This window comes from Lygodium microphyllum, chromosome 16 (assembly GCF_053477565.2).
Source record: "Lygodium microphyllum isolate KBCC chromosome 16, Lygodium_microphyllum_v1.1.10, whole genome shotgun sequence".
Taxonomy (NCBI): Eukaryota; Viridiplantae; Streptophyta; class Polypodiopsida; order Schizaeales; family Lygodiaceae; genus Lygodium; species Lygodium microphyllum.
In genome coordinates, this window is record NC_141150.1 from 146,595,136 (window position 1) to 146,605,135 (window position 10,000).

Consider the following 10,000-nt stretch of genomic DNA (forward strand, 5'->3'; position numbering starts at 1 on the left):
TGCTCGCGTGGACACGGGTCCTCGTGGTATGAATGGCATGCCCCCCTCTCCCCCACCGCCTTGTGGCATGCCGTGGGCGCGTGTCCTCCGTGGCACGTATTCTGCGGCTCGATCTTTTCTACGTCGTCGCCTATGTGTGCACGGGGTGCTCTTCACGTGGATGCTTGCCCTTCGTGTTAGAAATGGCACGCGACGGCGGCATTCAATCTTTTGTGCGTCGCCTCCATGTGCGCGGGGTTTAGGGTTCGCGTTTAGTCGCGTCCTCCGTGGCATGAGCGGCATGGCATGCCGCCATGCCTCGCTCTTGGGCTCTCTCGTGCCACTTTCCGAGTATACAAGAGCTCTTTGGAATTCCTTTGTGTTTGTGGTGCGGTCACACCAGCGCTAATACACCGGATCCCATCAGAACTCCGCAGTTAAGCGCGCTTGGGCCAGAACAGTACTGGGATGGGTGACCTCCCGGGAAGTCCTGGTGCTGCACCCTTTTGCATGCTTGTTTCGAGACCGTGGCATGGAAATCCCCTCGGATCACGTCTCGACTCTCCAACGCTGACATCGTGGTAGGAAACCCCCTCGCCTTGCCATGACGCGGCGCCTCCTCTCCTCGTCGCGATTGTCTTTGCGTACGTCGTGCCTGGCCCCTCCCTCTGCCTCGCTCTCACGTGATACCCCCTCCTCAAGATGCGAGGTATTTTGGGAGCGGAGGGTGTGCCATGTTGTGGGGGGGTTCGGTGGAGCGGGGTTTTTCCGAGGAGGGAGGGCGTGCCATGTTGCGCGGGCGGGTTGTTGGAGCGGGGATTTCTGAGGAGGGAGGGTGTGCCATGTCGCGGGGGGGTGCCATGTCGTGGGGGGGTTTCTTGAGGAGGTCCGTCGGGGGGTGGAAGGTTCCGTGTCGCGGGAGGGGGTCGTGTGCAGTGGGGTGTGTGTGCCGTGTCATTGCGGAGCGCGATTTCTAAAGAGGGAGGGTGTGCCATGTCGTGGGGGGGTGAGGTGACGTGCCGTGGGTCGAGCGGGGTTTTTGGAGGTGGGGTGCGCGGGGGATACGCCGCGTCGTCGGGGGGTGCGGTGGGGTGGAGGGTGCGCCGTGTCGTGGGGGGGTGACGCGGGGTGGGCTGGGTCGAGCGGGGTTTTTGGAGGCGTGGCGGGGTCGTGTCGATGGAGCGGGGTTTTTCGAGGTGGGGTGCGGGGGGGATGCGCCGCGTCGAGGGGGGGTGCGGTGGGGTGTGCCGTGACGCGGGGTGGGGTGGTGTGGATGCAGCGGGTTTTCCGAGGTGGGGTGCGCGGGGGCGTCGTGGGGGGGTGACGCGGGGTGGGGTGGGTCGAGCGGGGTTTTCGGAGGCGTGGAGGGAGCGGGGTTTTTCGAGGTGGGGTGCGGGGGGGGCGTCGTGGGGGGGTGCGGTGGGGTGGGGGGGTGCGCCGTGTCGTGGGGGGTGACGCGGGGTGGGGTGGGTCGAGCGGGGTTTTCGGAGGCGTGGCGGGGTGCTGTGGAGGGAGCGGGGTTTTTCGAGGTGGGGTGCGGGGGTGCGCCGTGTCGTGGGGGGGGTGACGCGGGGTGGGGTGGGTCGAGCGGGGTTTTCGGAGGCGTGGAGGGAGCGGGGTTTTTCGAGGTGGGTGCGGGGGGGGCGTTGTGGGGGGGTGCGCCGTGTCGTGGCGGGTGACGCGGGGTGGGGTGGGTCGAGCGGGGTTTTCGGAGGCGTGGCGGGGTGCTGTGGAGGGAGCGGGGTTTTTCGAGGTGGGGTGCGGGGGGGCGTCGTGGGGGGGTGCGCCGTGTGGTGGGGGGGTGACGCGGGGTGGGGTGGGTCGAGCGGGGTTTTTGGAGGAGAGGTGGGGTGCTGTGGATGGAGCGCGGTCTTTCGAGGTGGGGTGGGGGGGGGGGGCGTCGTGGGGGGGTGCGGTGGGGTGGGGGGTGCGCCGTGACGCGGGGTGGGGTGGGTCGAGCGCGGTTTTTTGGAGGCGTGGCGGGGTGGTGTGGAGGGAGCGGGGTTTTTCGAGGTGGGGTGCGGGGGGGGCGTCGTGGGGGGGTGCGCCGTGTCATGGGGGAGTGACGCGGGGTTGGGGTGGTCAAGCGGGGTTTTTGGAGGAGAGGTGGGGTTTTTGGAGGAGAGGTGGGGTGCTGTGGAGGGAGCGGGGTTTTTCGAGGTGGAGTGCGGGGGGGCGTCGTGGGGGGGTGACGCGGGGTGGGGGTGGTCGAGCGGGGTTTTTGGAGGAGAGGTGGGGTGCTGTGGAGGGAGCGCGGTTTTTCGAGCTGGGGTGCGGGGGGGCGTCGTGGGGGGGTGCGGTGGGGTGGGGGGGTGCGCCGTGTCGTGGGGGAGTGACGCGGGGTTGGGGTGGTCAAGCGGGGTTTTTGGAGGAGAGGTGGGGTGCTGTGGAGGGAGCGGGGTTTTTCGAGGTGGGGTGCGGGGGGGCGTCCTGGGGGGTGACGCGGGGTGGGGGTGGTCGAGCGGGGTTTTTGGAGGAGAGGTGGGGTGCTGTGGAGGGAGCGCGGTTTTTCGAGGTGGGGTGCGGGGGGGCGTCGTGGGGGGGTGCGGTGGGGTGGGGGGGTGCGCCGTGTCGTGGGGGGTGACGCGGGGTGGGGTGGGTCGAGCGGGGTTTTCGGAGGCGTGGCGGGGTGCTGTGGAGGGAGCGGGGTTTTTCGAGGTGGGGTGCGGGGGTGCGCCGTGTCGTGGGGGGGGTGACGCGGGGTGGGGTGGGTCGAGCGGGGTGGGGTGGGTCGAGCGGGGTTTTTGGAGGAGAGGTGGGGTGCTGTGGAGGGAGCGGGGTTTTTCGAGGTGGGGTGCGGGGGGGCGTCCTGGGGGGTGACGCGGGGTGGGGGTGGTCGAGCGGGGTTTTTGGAGGAGAGGTGGGGTGCTGTGGAGGGAGCGCGGTTTTCCGAGGTGGGGTGCGGGGGGGCGTCGTGGGGGGGTGCGCCGTGTCGTGGGGGGGTGCGCCGTGTCGTGGGGGAGTGACGCGGGGTTGGGGTGGTCAAGCGGGGTTTTTGGAGGAGAGGTGGGGTGCTGTGGAGGGAGCGGGGTTTTTCGAGGTGGGGTGCGGGGGGGCGTCCTGGGGGGTGACGCGGGGTGGGGGTGGTCGAGCGGGGTTTTTGGAGGAGAGGTGGGGTGCTGTGGAGGGAGCGCGGTTTTCCGAGGTGGGGTGCGGGGGGGCGTCGTGGGGGGGTGCGCCGTGTCGTGGGGGGGAGACGCGGGGTGGGGTGGGTCGAGCGGGGTTTTCGGAGGCGTGGTGGTGTGGCGTGGAGGGAGCGGGGTTTTTCGAGGTGGGGTGCGGGGGGGGGCGTCGTGGGGGGGTGCGGTGGGGTGGGGGGGTGCGCCGTGTCGTGGGGGGGTGACGCGGGGTGGGGTGGGTCGAGCGGGGTTTTTTGAGGTGGGGTGCGGGGGGGGGGGGGGGGATATGCGCCGCGTCGTGGGGGGGTGCGCCGTGTCCTGGGGGAGTGACGCGGGGTTGGGTGGGTCGAGTGGGGTTTTTCGAGGTGGGGTGCGGGGGGGGGGGATATGCGCCGCGTCGTGGGGGGGTGCGGTGGGGTGTGGGGGGTGTGCCGTGTCGTGGGGGGCTGACGCGAGGTGGGGTGGGTCGAGCGGGGTTTTCGGAGGAGTGGTGGGGTGGTATGGAGGGAGCGGGGTTTTTCGAGGTGGGGTGCGGGGCGTCGTCGTTGGGGGGTGCGGTGGGGTGGGGGGTGCGCCGTGTCGTGGGGGGGAGACGCGGGGTGGGGTGGGTCGAGCGGGGTTTTCGGAGGCGTGGTGGTGTGGCGTGGATGGAGCGGGGTTTTTCGAGGTGGGGTGCGGGGGGGGGCGTCGTGGGGGGGTGCGGTGGGGTGGGGGGGTGCGCCGTGTCGTGGGGGGGTGACGCGGGGTTGGGTGGGTCGAGCGGGGTTTTTCGAGGTGGGGTGCGGGGGGGCGTCGTGGGGGGGTGCGGTGGGGTGGGGGGGTGCGCCGTGTCCTGAGGGAGTGACGCGGGGTTGGGTGGGTCGAGCGGGGTTTTTCGAGGTGGGGTGCGGGGGGGGGGGGGGGGGATATGCGCCGCGTCGTGGGGGGGTGCGGTGGGGTGTGGGGGGTGTGCCGTGTCGTGGGGGGCTGACGCGAGGTGGGGTGGGTCGAGCGGGGTTTTCGGAGGAGTGGTGGGGTGGTATGGAGGGAGCGGGGTTTTTCGAGGTGGGGTGCGGGGCGTCGTCGTTGGGGGGTGCGGTGGGGTGGGGGGTGCGCCGTGTCGTGGGGGGGAGACGCGGGGTGGGGTGGGTCGAGCGGGGTTTTCGGAGGCGTGGTGGTGTGGCGTGGATGGAGCGGGGTTTTTCGAGGTGGGGTGCGGGGGGGGGCGTCGTGGGGGGGTGCGGTGGGGTGGGGGGGTGCGCCGTGTCGTGGGGGGGTGACGCGGGGTTGGGTGGGTCGAGCGGGGTTTTTCGAGGTGGGGTGCGGGGGGGCGTCGTGGGGGGGTGCGGTGGGGTGGGGGGGTGCGCCGTGTCCTGAGGGAGTGACGCGGGGTTGGGTGGGTCGAGCGGGGTTTTTCGAGGTGGGGTGCGGGGGGGGGGGGGGGGGATATGCGCCGCGTCGTGGGGGGGTGCGGTGGGGTGTGGGGGGTGTGCCGTGTCGTGGGGGGCTGACGCGAGGTGGGGTGGGTCGAGCGGGGTTTTCGGAGGCGTGGTGGGGTGGTATGGAGGGAGCGGGGTTTTTCGAGGTGGGGTGCGGGGCGGCGTCGTTGGGGGGTGCGGTGGGGTGGGGGGTGCGCCATGTCGTGGGGGGGTGACGCGGGGTGGGGTGGGTCGAGCAGGGTTTTCGGAGGCATTTGTGGTGTGGCGTGGAGGGAGCGGGGTTTTTCGAGGTGGGGTGCGGGGGGGGGGGGGCGTCGTGGGGGGGTGCGGTGGGGTGGGGGGGTGTGCCGTGTCATGGGGGTGGCGCGGGGTTGGGTTGGGTGGGGGAGTGACGAGGGGGGAAGGGGCGAAATTTGGAGGGGGGGGCGAATTTTTGGGGCGGGGGGGGGGAGGGGTGGGGTGGTGTGTGTTGAGGGGGGGGCGAAATTTCGAGGGGGGGAAGGGGAGGGGTGGTGTGGTGTGGTGTGGTGTGGTGTGTGTTGAGGGGGGGGGGGGATTTTTGAGGGGGGGGGGGGGAGGGGTGGTGTGGTGTGGTGTGTGTTGAGGGGGGGGGGGTGGTGTGTGTTGAGGGCGGGGGGGGGGGGGATTTTTTTGGGGGGGGGGAGGGGTGGTGTGGTGTGGGGTGGTGTGTGTTGAGGGGGGGGGGGCGAATTTTTGGGGGGGGGGGGGGAGGGGTGGGGTAATGTGTGTTGAGGGGTGGGCGAAATTTGGAGGGGGGGAAGGGGAGGGGTGGTGTGGTGTGTGTTGAGGGGGGGGGGGGGGGATTTTTGAGAGGGGGGGGAGGGGTGGTGTGGTGTGTGTTGAGGGGGGGGGGGGAAAGGGTGGGGAGGTGTGTATTGAGGGGGGGGGCGAATTTTTGGGGGGGGGGGGGAGGGGTGGTGTGTGTTGGGGCCGGGGGGTGGGGGGCAAATTTTGGAGGGGGGGGGAGGGGTGGTGTGGTGTGGTGTGTGTTGAGGGGGGGGGGGAGAATTTTGGAGGAGAGGTGGGGTGGTGTGGGTGTGTTGAGGGGGGGGGGAGGGGTGGTGTGGTGTGTGTTGAGGGGGGGGCGGGGTGGTGTGGTGTGTGTTGAGGGGGGGGCGGGGAATTTTTGAGGGGGGGGAGCGGTTGTGTGGTGTGTGTTGGGGGGGGGGGTGGGGTGGTGTGTGTTGGGGGGGGGGGGGATTTTTGGGGGGGGGGGGGGGAGGGGTGGTGTGGTGTGTGTTGAGGGGGGGGGGGGAAAGGGTGGGGAGGTGTGTATTGAGGGGGGGGGCGAATTTTTGGGAGGGGGGGGGAGGGGTGGTGTGTGTTGGGGCCGGGGGGTGGGGGGGCAAATTTTGGAGGGGGGGGGAGGGGTGGTGTGGTGTGGTGTGTGTTGAGGGGGGGGGGGGAGAATTTTGGAGGAGAGGTGGGGTGGTGTGGGTGTGTTGAGGGGGGGGGGAGGGGTGGTGTGGTGTGTGTTGAGGGGGGGGCGGGGTGGTGTGGTGTGTGTTGAGGGGGGGGCGGGGAATTTTTGAGGGGGGGGGAGCGGTTGTGTGGTGTGTGTTGGGGGGGGGGTTGGGGTGGTGTGTGTTGGGGGGGGGGGGGGGGGGGGATTTTTGGGGGGGGGGGGGAGGGGTGGTGTGGTGTGTGTTGAGGGGGGGGGGGAGGGGATTTTTGAGGGGGCGGGGAGGGGTGGTGTGGTGTTTGTTGAGGGGGGGGGGGGTGGGGAGGTGTGTATTGAGGGGGGGGGGGGGCGCGAATTTTTGGGGGGGGGTGGGAGGGGTGGTTTGTGTTGGGGGCGGGGGGGGGGGGGGGGGGAAATTTTGGAGGGGGGGAGGGGGTGTGTGGTGTGGTGTGTGTTGAGGGGGGTGGCCGAATTTTGGGGGGGGGGGGGGGGGTGGGGTGGTGTGTGTTGGGGGGGGGGGGCGAATTTTTTGGGGGCGGGGGGGGGGAGGGGTGGGGTGGAGTGTGTTGAGGGGGGGGCGAAATTCGGAGGGGGGGAAGGGGACGGGTGGTGTGGTGTGTGTTGAGGGGGGGGGATTTTTGAGGGAGGGGGAGGGGTGGTGTGGTGTGGTGTGTGTTGAGGGGGGGGGGGGAATTTTTGAGGGGGGGGAGGCGTGGTGTGGGGTGGTGTGTGTTGAGGGGGGGGGCGAATTTTTGGGGGGGGAAGGGGCGAAATTTGGACGGGGGGGGGGGGGGGGGAGGGGTGGGGTGGTGTGTGTTGAGGGGAAGGCGAAATTTGGAGGGGGGAAGGGGAGGGTTGGTGTGGTGTGTGTTGAGGGGGGGGGGGGGGGATTTTTGAGGGGTGGGGGGGGCGAATTTTGGAGGGGGGGGGAGGGGTGGTGTGTGTTGAGGGGGGGGCCAATTTTTTGGGGGGGGGGGCAAAATTTGGAGGGGGGGGGGGAGGGGTGGTGTGGTGTGGTGTGTGTTGGGGGGGGGGATTTTTGAGGGGGGGGGGGGGGAGGGGTGGTGTTTTGTGTGTTGAGGGGGGGGGGGGGGGATTTTTGAGGGGGGGGGAGGGGTGGTGTGGTGTGTTTTGAGGGGGGGGGGGGGATGTGGTGGTGTGTGTTGGGGGGGGGGGGAAATTTTTGGGGGGGGGGAGGGGAGGTGTGGGGTGGTGTGTGTTGAGGGGGGTGGGGGGCGAATTTTGGAGGGGGGGGGAGGGGTGGTGTGGTGTGGTGTGTGTTGAGGGGGGGGCCAATTTTTTTGGGGGGGGGGGGGGGGGCAAAATTTGGAGGGGGGGGGGGGAGGGGTGGTGTGGTGTGGTGTGTTTTGAGGGGGGGGGGGGAGGGGTGGTGTTTTGTGTGTTGAGGGGGGGGGGGGGGGGGAATTTTTGAGGGGGGGGGAGGGGTGGTGAGGTGTGTGTTGGGGGGGGGGGGGTGGGGTGGTGTGTGTTGGGGGGGGGGATTTTTGGGGGGGGGAGGGGTGGTGTGGGGTGGTGTGTGTTGAGGGGGGTGGGGGGGGGAGGGGTGGTGTGGTGTGGTGTGTGTTGAGGGAGGGGGGGGGGGGGAATTTTTGGGGGGGAGAAGGGGCGAAATTTGGAGGGGGGGGGGGAGGGGTGGGGTGGTGTGTGTTGAGGGGGGGGCGAAATTTGGAGGGGGGGAAGGGGAGGGGTGGTGTGGTGTGGTGTGGTGTGTGTTGAGGGGGGGGGGGAAGGGTGGGGAGGTGTGTATTGAGGGGGGGGGGGGGGGCGAATTTTTGGGGGGGGGGGAGGGGTGGTGTGTGTTGGGGGCGGGGGGGGGGGGAAGGGTGGGGAGGTGTGTATTGAGGGGGGGGGGGCGAATTTTGGGGGGGGGGGGGGGGAGGGGTGGTGTGGTGTGGTGTGGTGTGTGTTGAGGGGGGTGGCCAAATTTTTTGGGGGGGAGGGGTGGTGTGGTGTGTGTTGAGGGGGGGGGTGGGGTGGTGTGTGTTGAGGGGGGGGGGGGGGGGGGCGAATTTTGGAGGGGGGGGGAGGGGTGGTGTGGTGTGGTGTGTGTTGAGGGGGGGGGGGAGGGGTGGTGTGGTGTGTGTTGGGGGGGGGGGGTGGGGTGGTGTGTGTTGAGGGGGGAGGGGTGGGAAATTTTTGGGGGGGGGGCGAATTTTGGAGGGGGGGGGGGGAGCGGTGGTGTGGTGTGGTGTGTGTTGAGGGGGGGGCGAATTTTTGGGGCGGGGGGGGAGGGGTGTTGTGGTGTGTGTTGAGGGGGGGGGGGATTTTTGAGGGGGGGGGGAGGGGTGGTGTGGTGTGTGTTGAGGGGGGGGGTGGGGTGGTGTGTGTTGAGGGGGGGGGGGGGGGGGGGGGCGAATTTTGGAGGGGGGGGGGGAGGGGTGGTGTGGTGTGGTGTGTGTTGAGGGGGGGGGCCAATTTTTTGGGGGGGGGGGCAAAATTTGGAGGGGGGGGGGGGGGATTTTTGAGGGGGGGGGAGGGGTGGTGTGGTGTGTGTTGAGGGGGGGGCGGGGAATTTTTGAGGGGGGGGGGAGGGGTTGTGTGGTGTGTGTTGTGGGGGGGGGGGTGGGGTGGTGTGTGTTGAGGGGGGCGGGGGGGGGATTTTTTTGGGGGGGGGGGGGAGGGGTGGTGTGGTGTGGTGTGTGTTGAGGGGGGGGGGGATTTTTGAGGGGGGGGGAGGGGTGGTGTGGTGTGTGTTGAGGGGGGGGCGGGGAATTTTTGAGGGGGGGGGAGGGGTTGTGTGGTGTGTGTTGTGGGGGGGGAGGGGGTGGGGTGGTGTGTGTTGAGGGGGGCGGGGGGGGATTTTTTGGGGGGGGGGGGGGGGAGGGGTGGTGTGGTGTGGTGTGTGTTGAGGGGGGGGGGGGATTTTTGAGGGGGGGGAGGGGTGGTGTGGTGTGTGTTGAGGGGGGGGCGGGGAATTTTTGAGGGGGGGGGGAGGGGTTGTGTGGTGTGTGTTGTGGGGGGGGGGGGGTGGGGTGGTGTGTGTTGAGGGGGGCGGGGGGGTGATTTTTTGGGGGGGGGGGGGGGGGGGGAGGGGTGGTGTGGTGTGGTGTGTGTTGAGGGGGGGGGGGGATTTTTGAGGGGGGGGGAGGGGTGGTGTGGTGTTTGTTGAGGGGGGGGGGGGGGTGGGGAGGTGTGTATTGAGGGGGGGGGGGGCGCGAATTTTTGGGGGGGGGGGGGGGGGGGGCAAATTTTGGAGGGGGGGAGGGGGTGTGTGGTGTGGTGTGTGTTGAGGGGGGTGGCCGAATTTTTGGGGGGGGGGGGGGTGGGGTGGTGTGTGTTGGGGGGGGGGCGAATTTTTTGGGGGCGGGGGGGGGGGGAGGGGTGGGGTGGTGTGTGTTGAGGGGCGGGCGAAATTCGGAGGGGGGGAAGGGGAGGGGTGGTGTGGTGTGTGTTGAGGGGGGGGATTTTTGAGGGGGGGGGAGGGGTGGTGTGGTGTGGTGTGTGTTGAGGGGGGGGGGGGATTTTTGAGGGGGGGGGAGGCGTCGTGTGGGGTGGTGTGGTGTGGTGTGTGTTGAGGGGGGGGGGGGAATTTTTGGGGGGGGAAGGGGCGAAATTTGGACGGGGGGGGCGAATTTTTGGGGGGGGGGGAGGGGTGGGGTGGTGTGTGTTGAGGGGAAGGCGAAATTTGGAGGGGGGAAGGGGAGGGTTGGTGTGGTGTGGTGTGGTGTGTGTTGAGGTGGGGGGGGATTTTTGAGGGGGGGGGGGGGCGAATTTTGGAGGGGGGGGAGGGGTGGTGTGTGTTGAGGGGGGGGGCCAATTTTTTGGGGGGGGGGGGGGGCAAAATTTGGAGGGGGGGGGAGGTGTGGTGTGGTGTGGTGTGGTGTGTGTTGGGGGGGGGGGGGATTTTTGAGGGGGGGGGGGAGGGGTGGTGTTTTGTGTGTTGAGGGGGGGGGGGATTTTTGAGGGGGGGGGATGTGGTGGTGTGTGTTGAGGGGGGGGGGGAATTTTTGGGGGGGGGGGAGGGGAGGTGTGGGGTGGTGTGTGTTGAGGGGGGTGGGGGGTGAATTTTGGAGGGGGGGGAGGGGTGGTGTGGTGTGGTG

At 69.6% G+C, this 10,000-nt stretch overlaps 1 non-coding gene across 1 annotated transcript; it reads left to right on the top strand.

Annotated features, from left to right (window-relative positions):
* The first annotated feature begins 365 nt into the window (after positions 1-365).
* Positions 366-484, top strand: LOC148023757 (5S ribosomal RNA). The gene has a single exon (XR_015694008.1). It is a non-coding gene; the product is annotated as a 5S ribosomal RNA (ribosomal RNA).
* Positions 485-10,000: the final 9,516 nt, after the last annotated feature.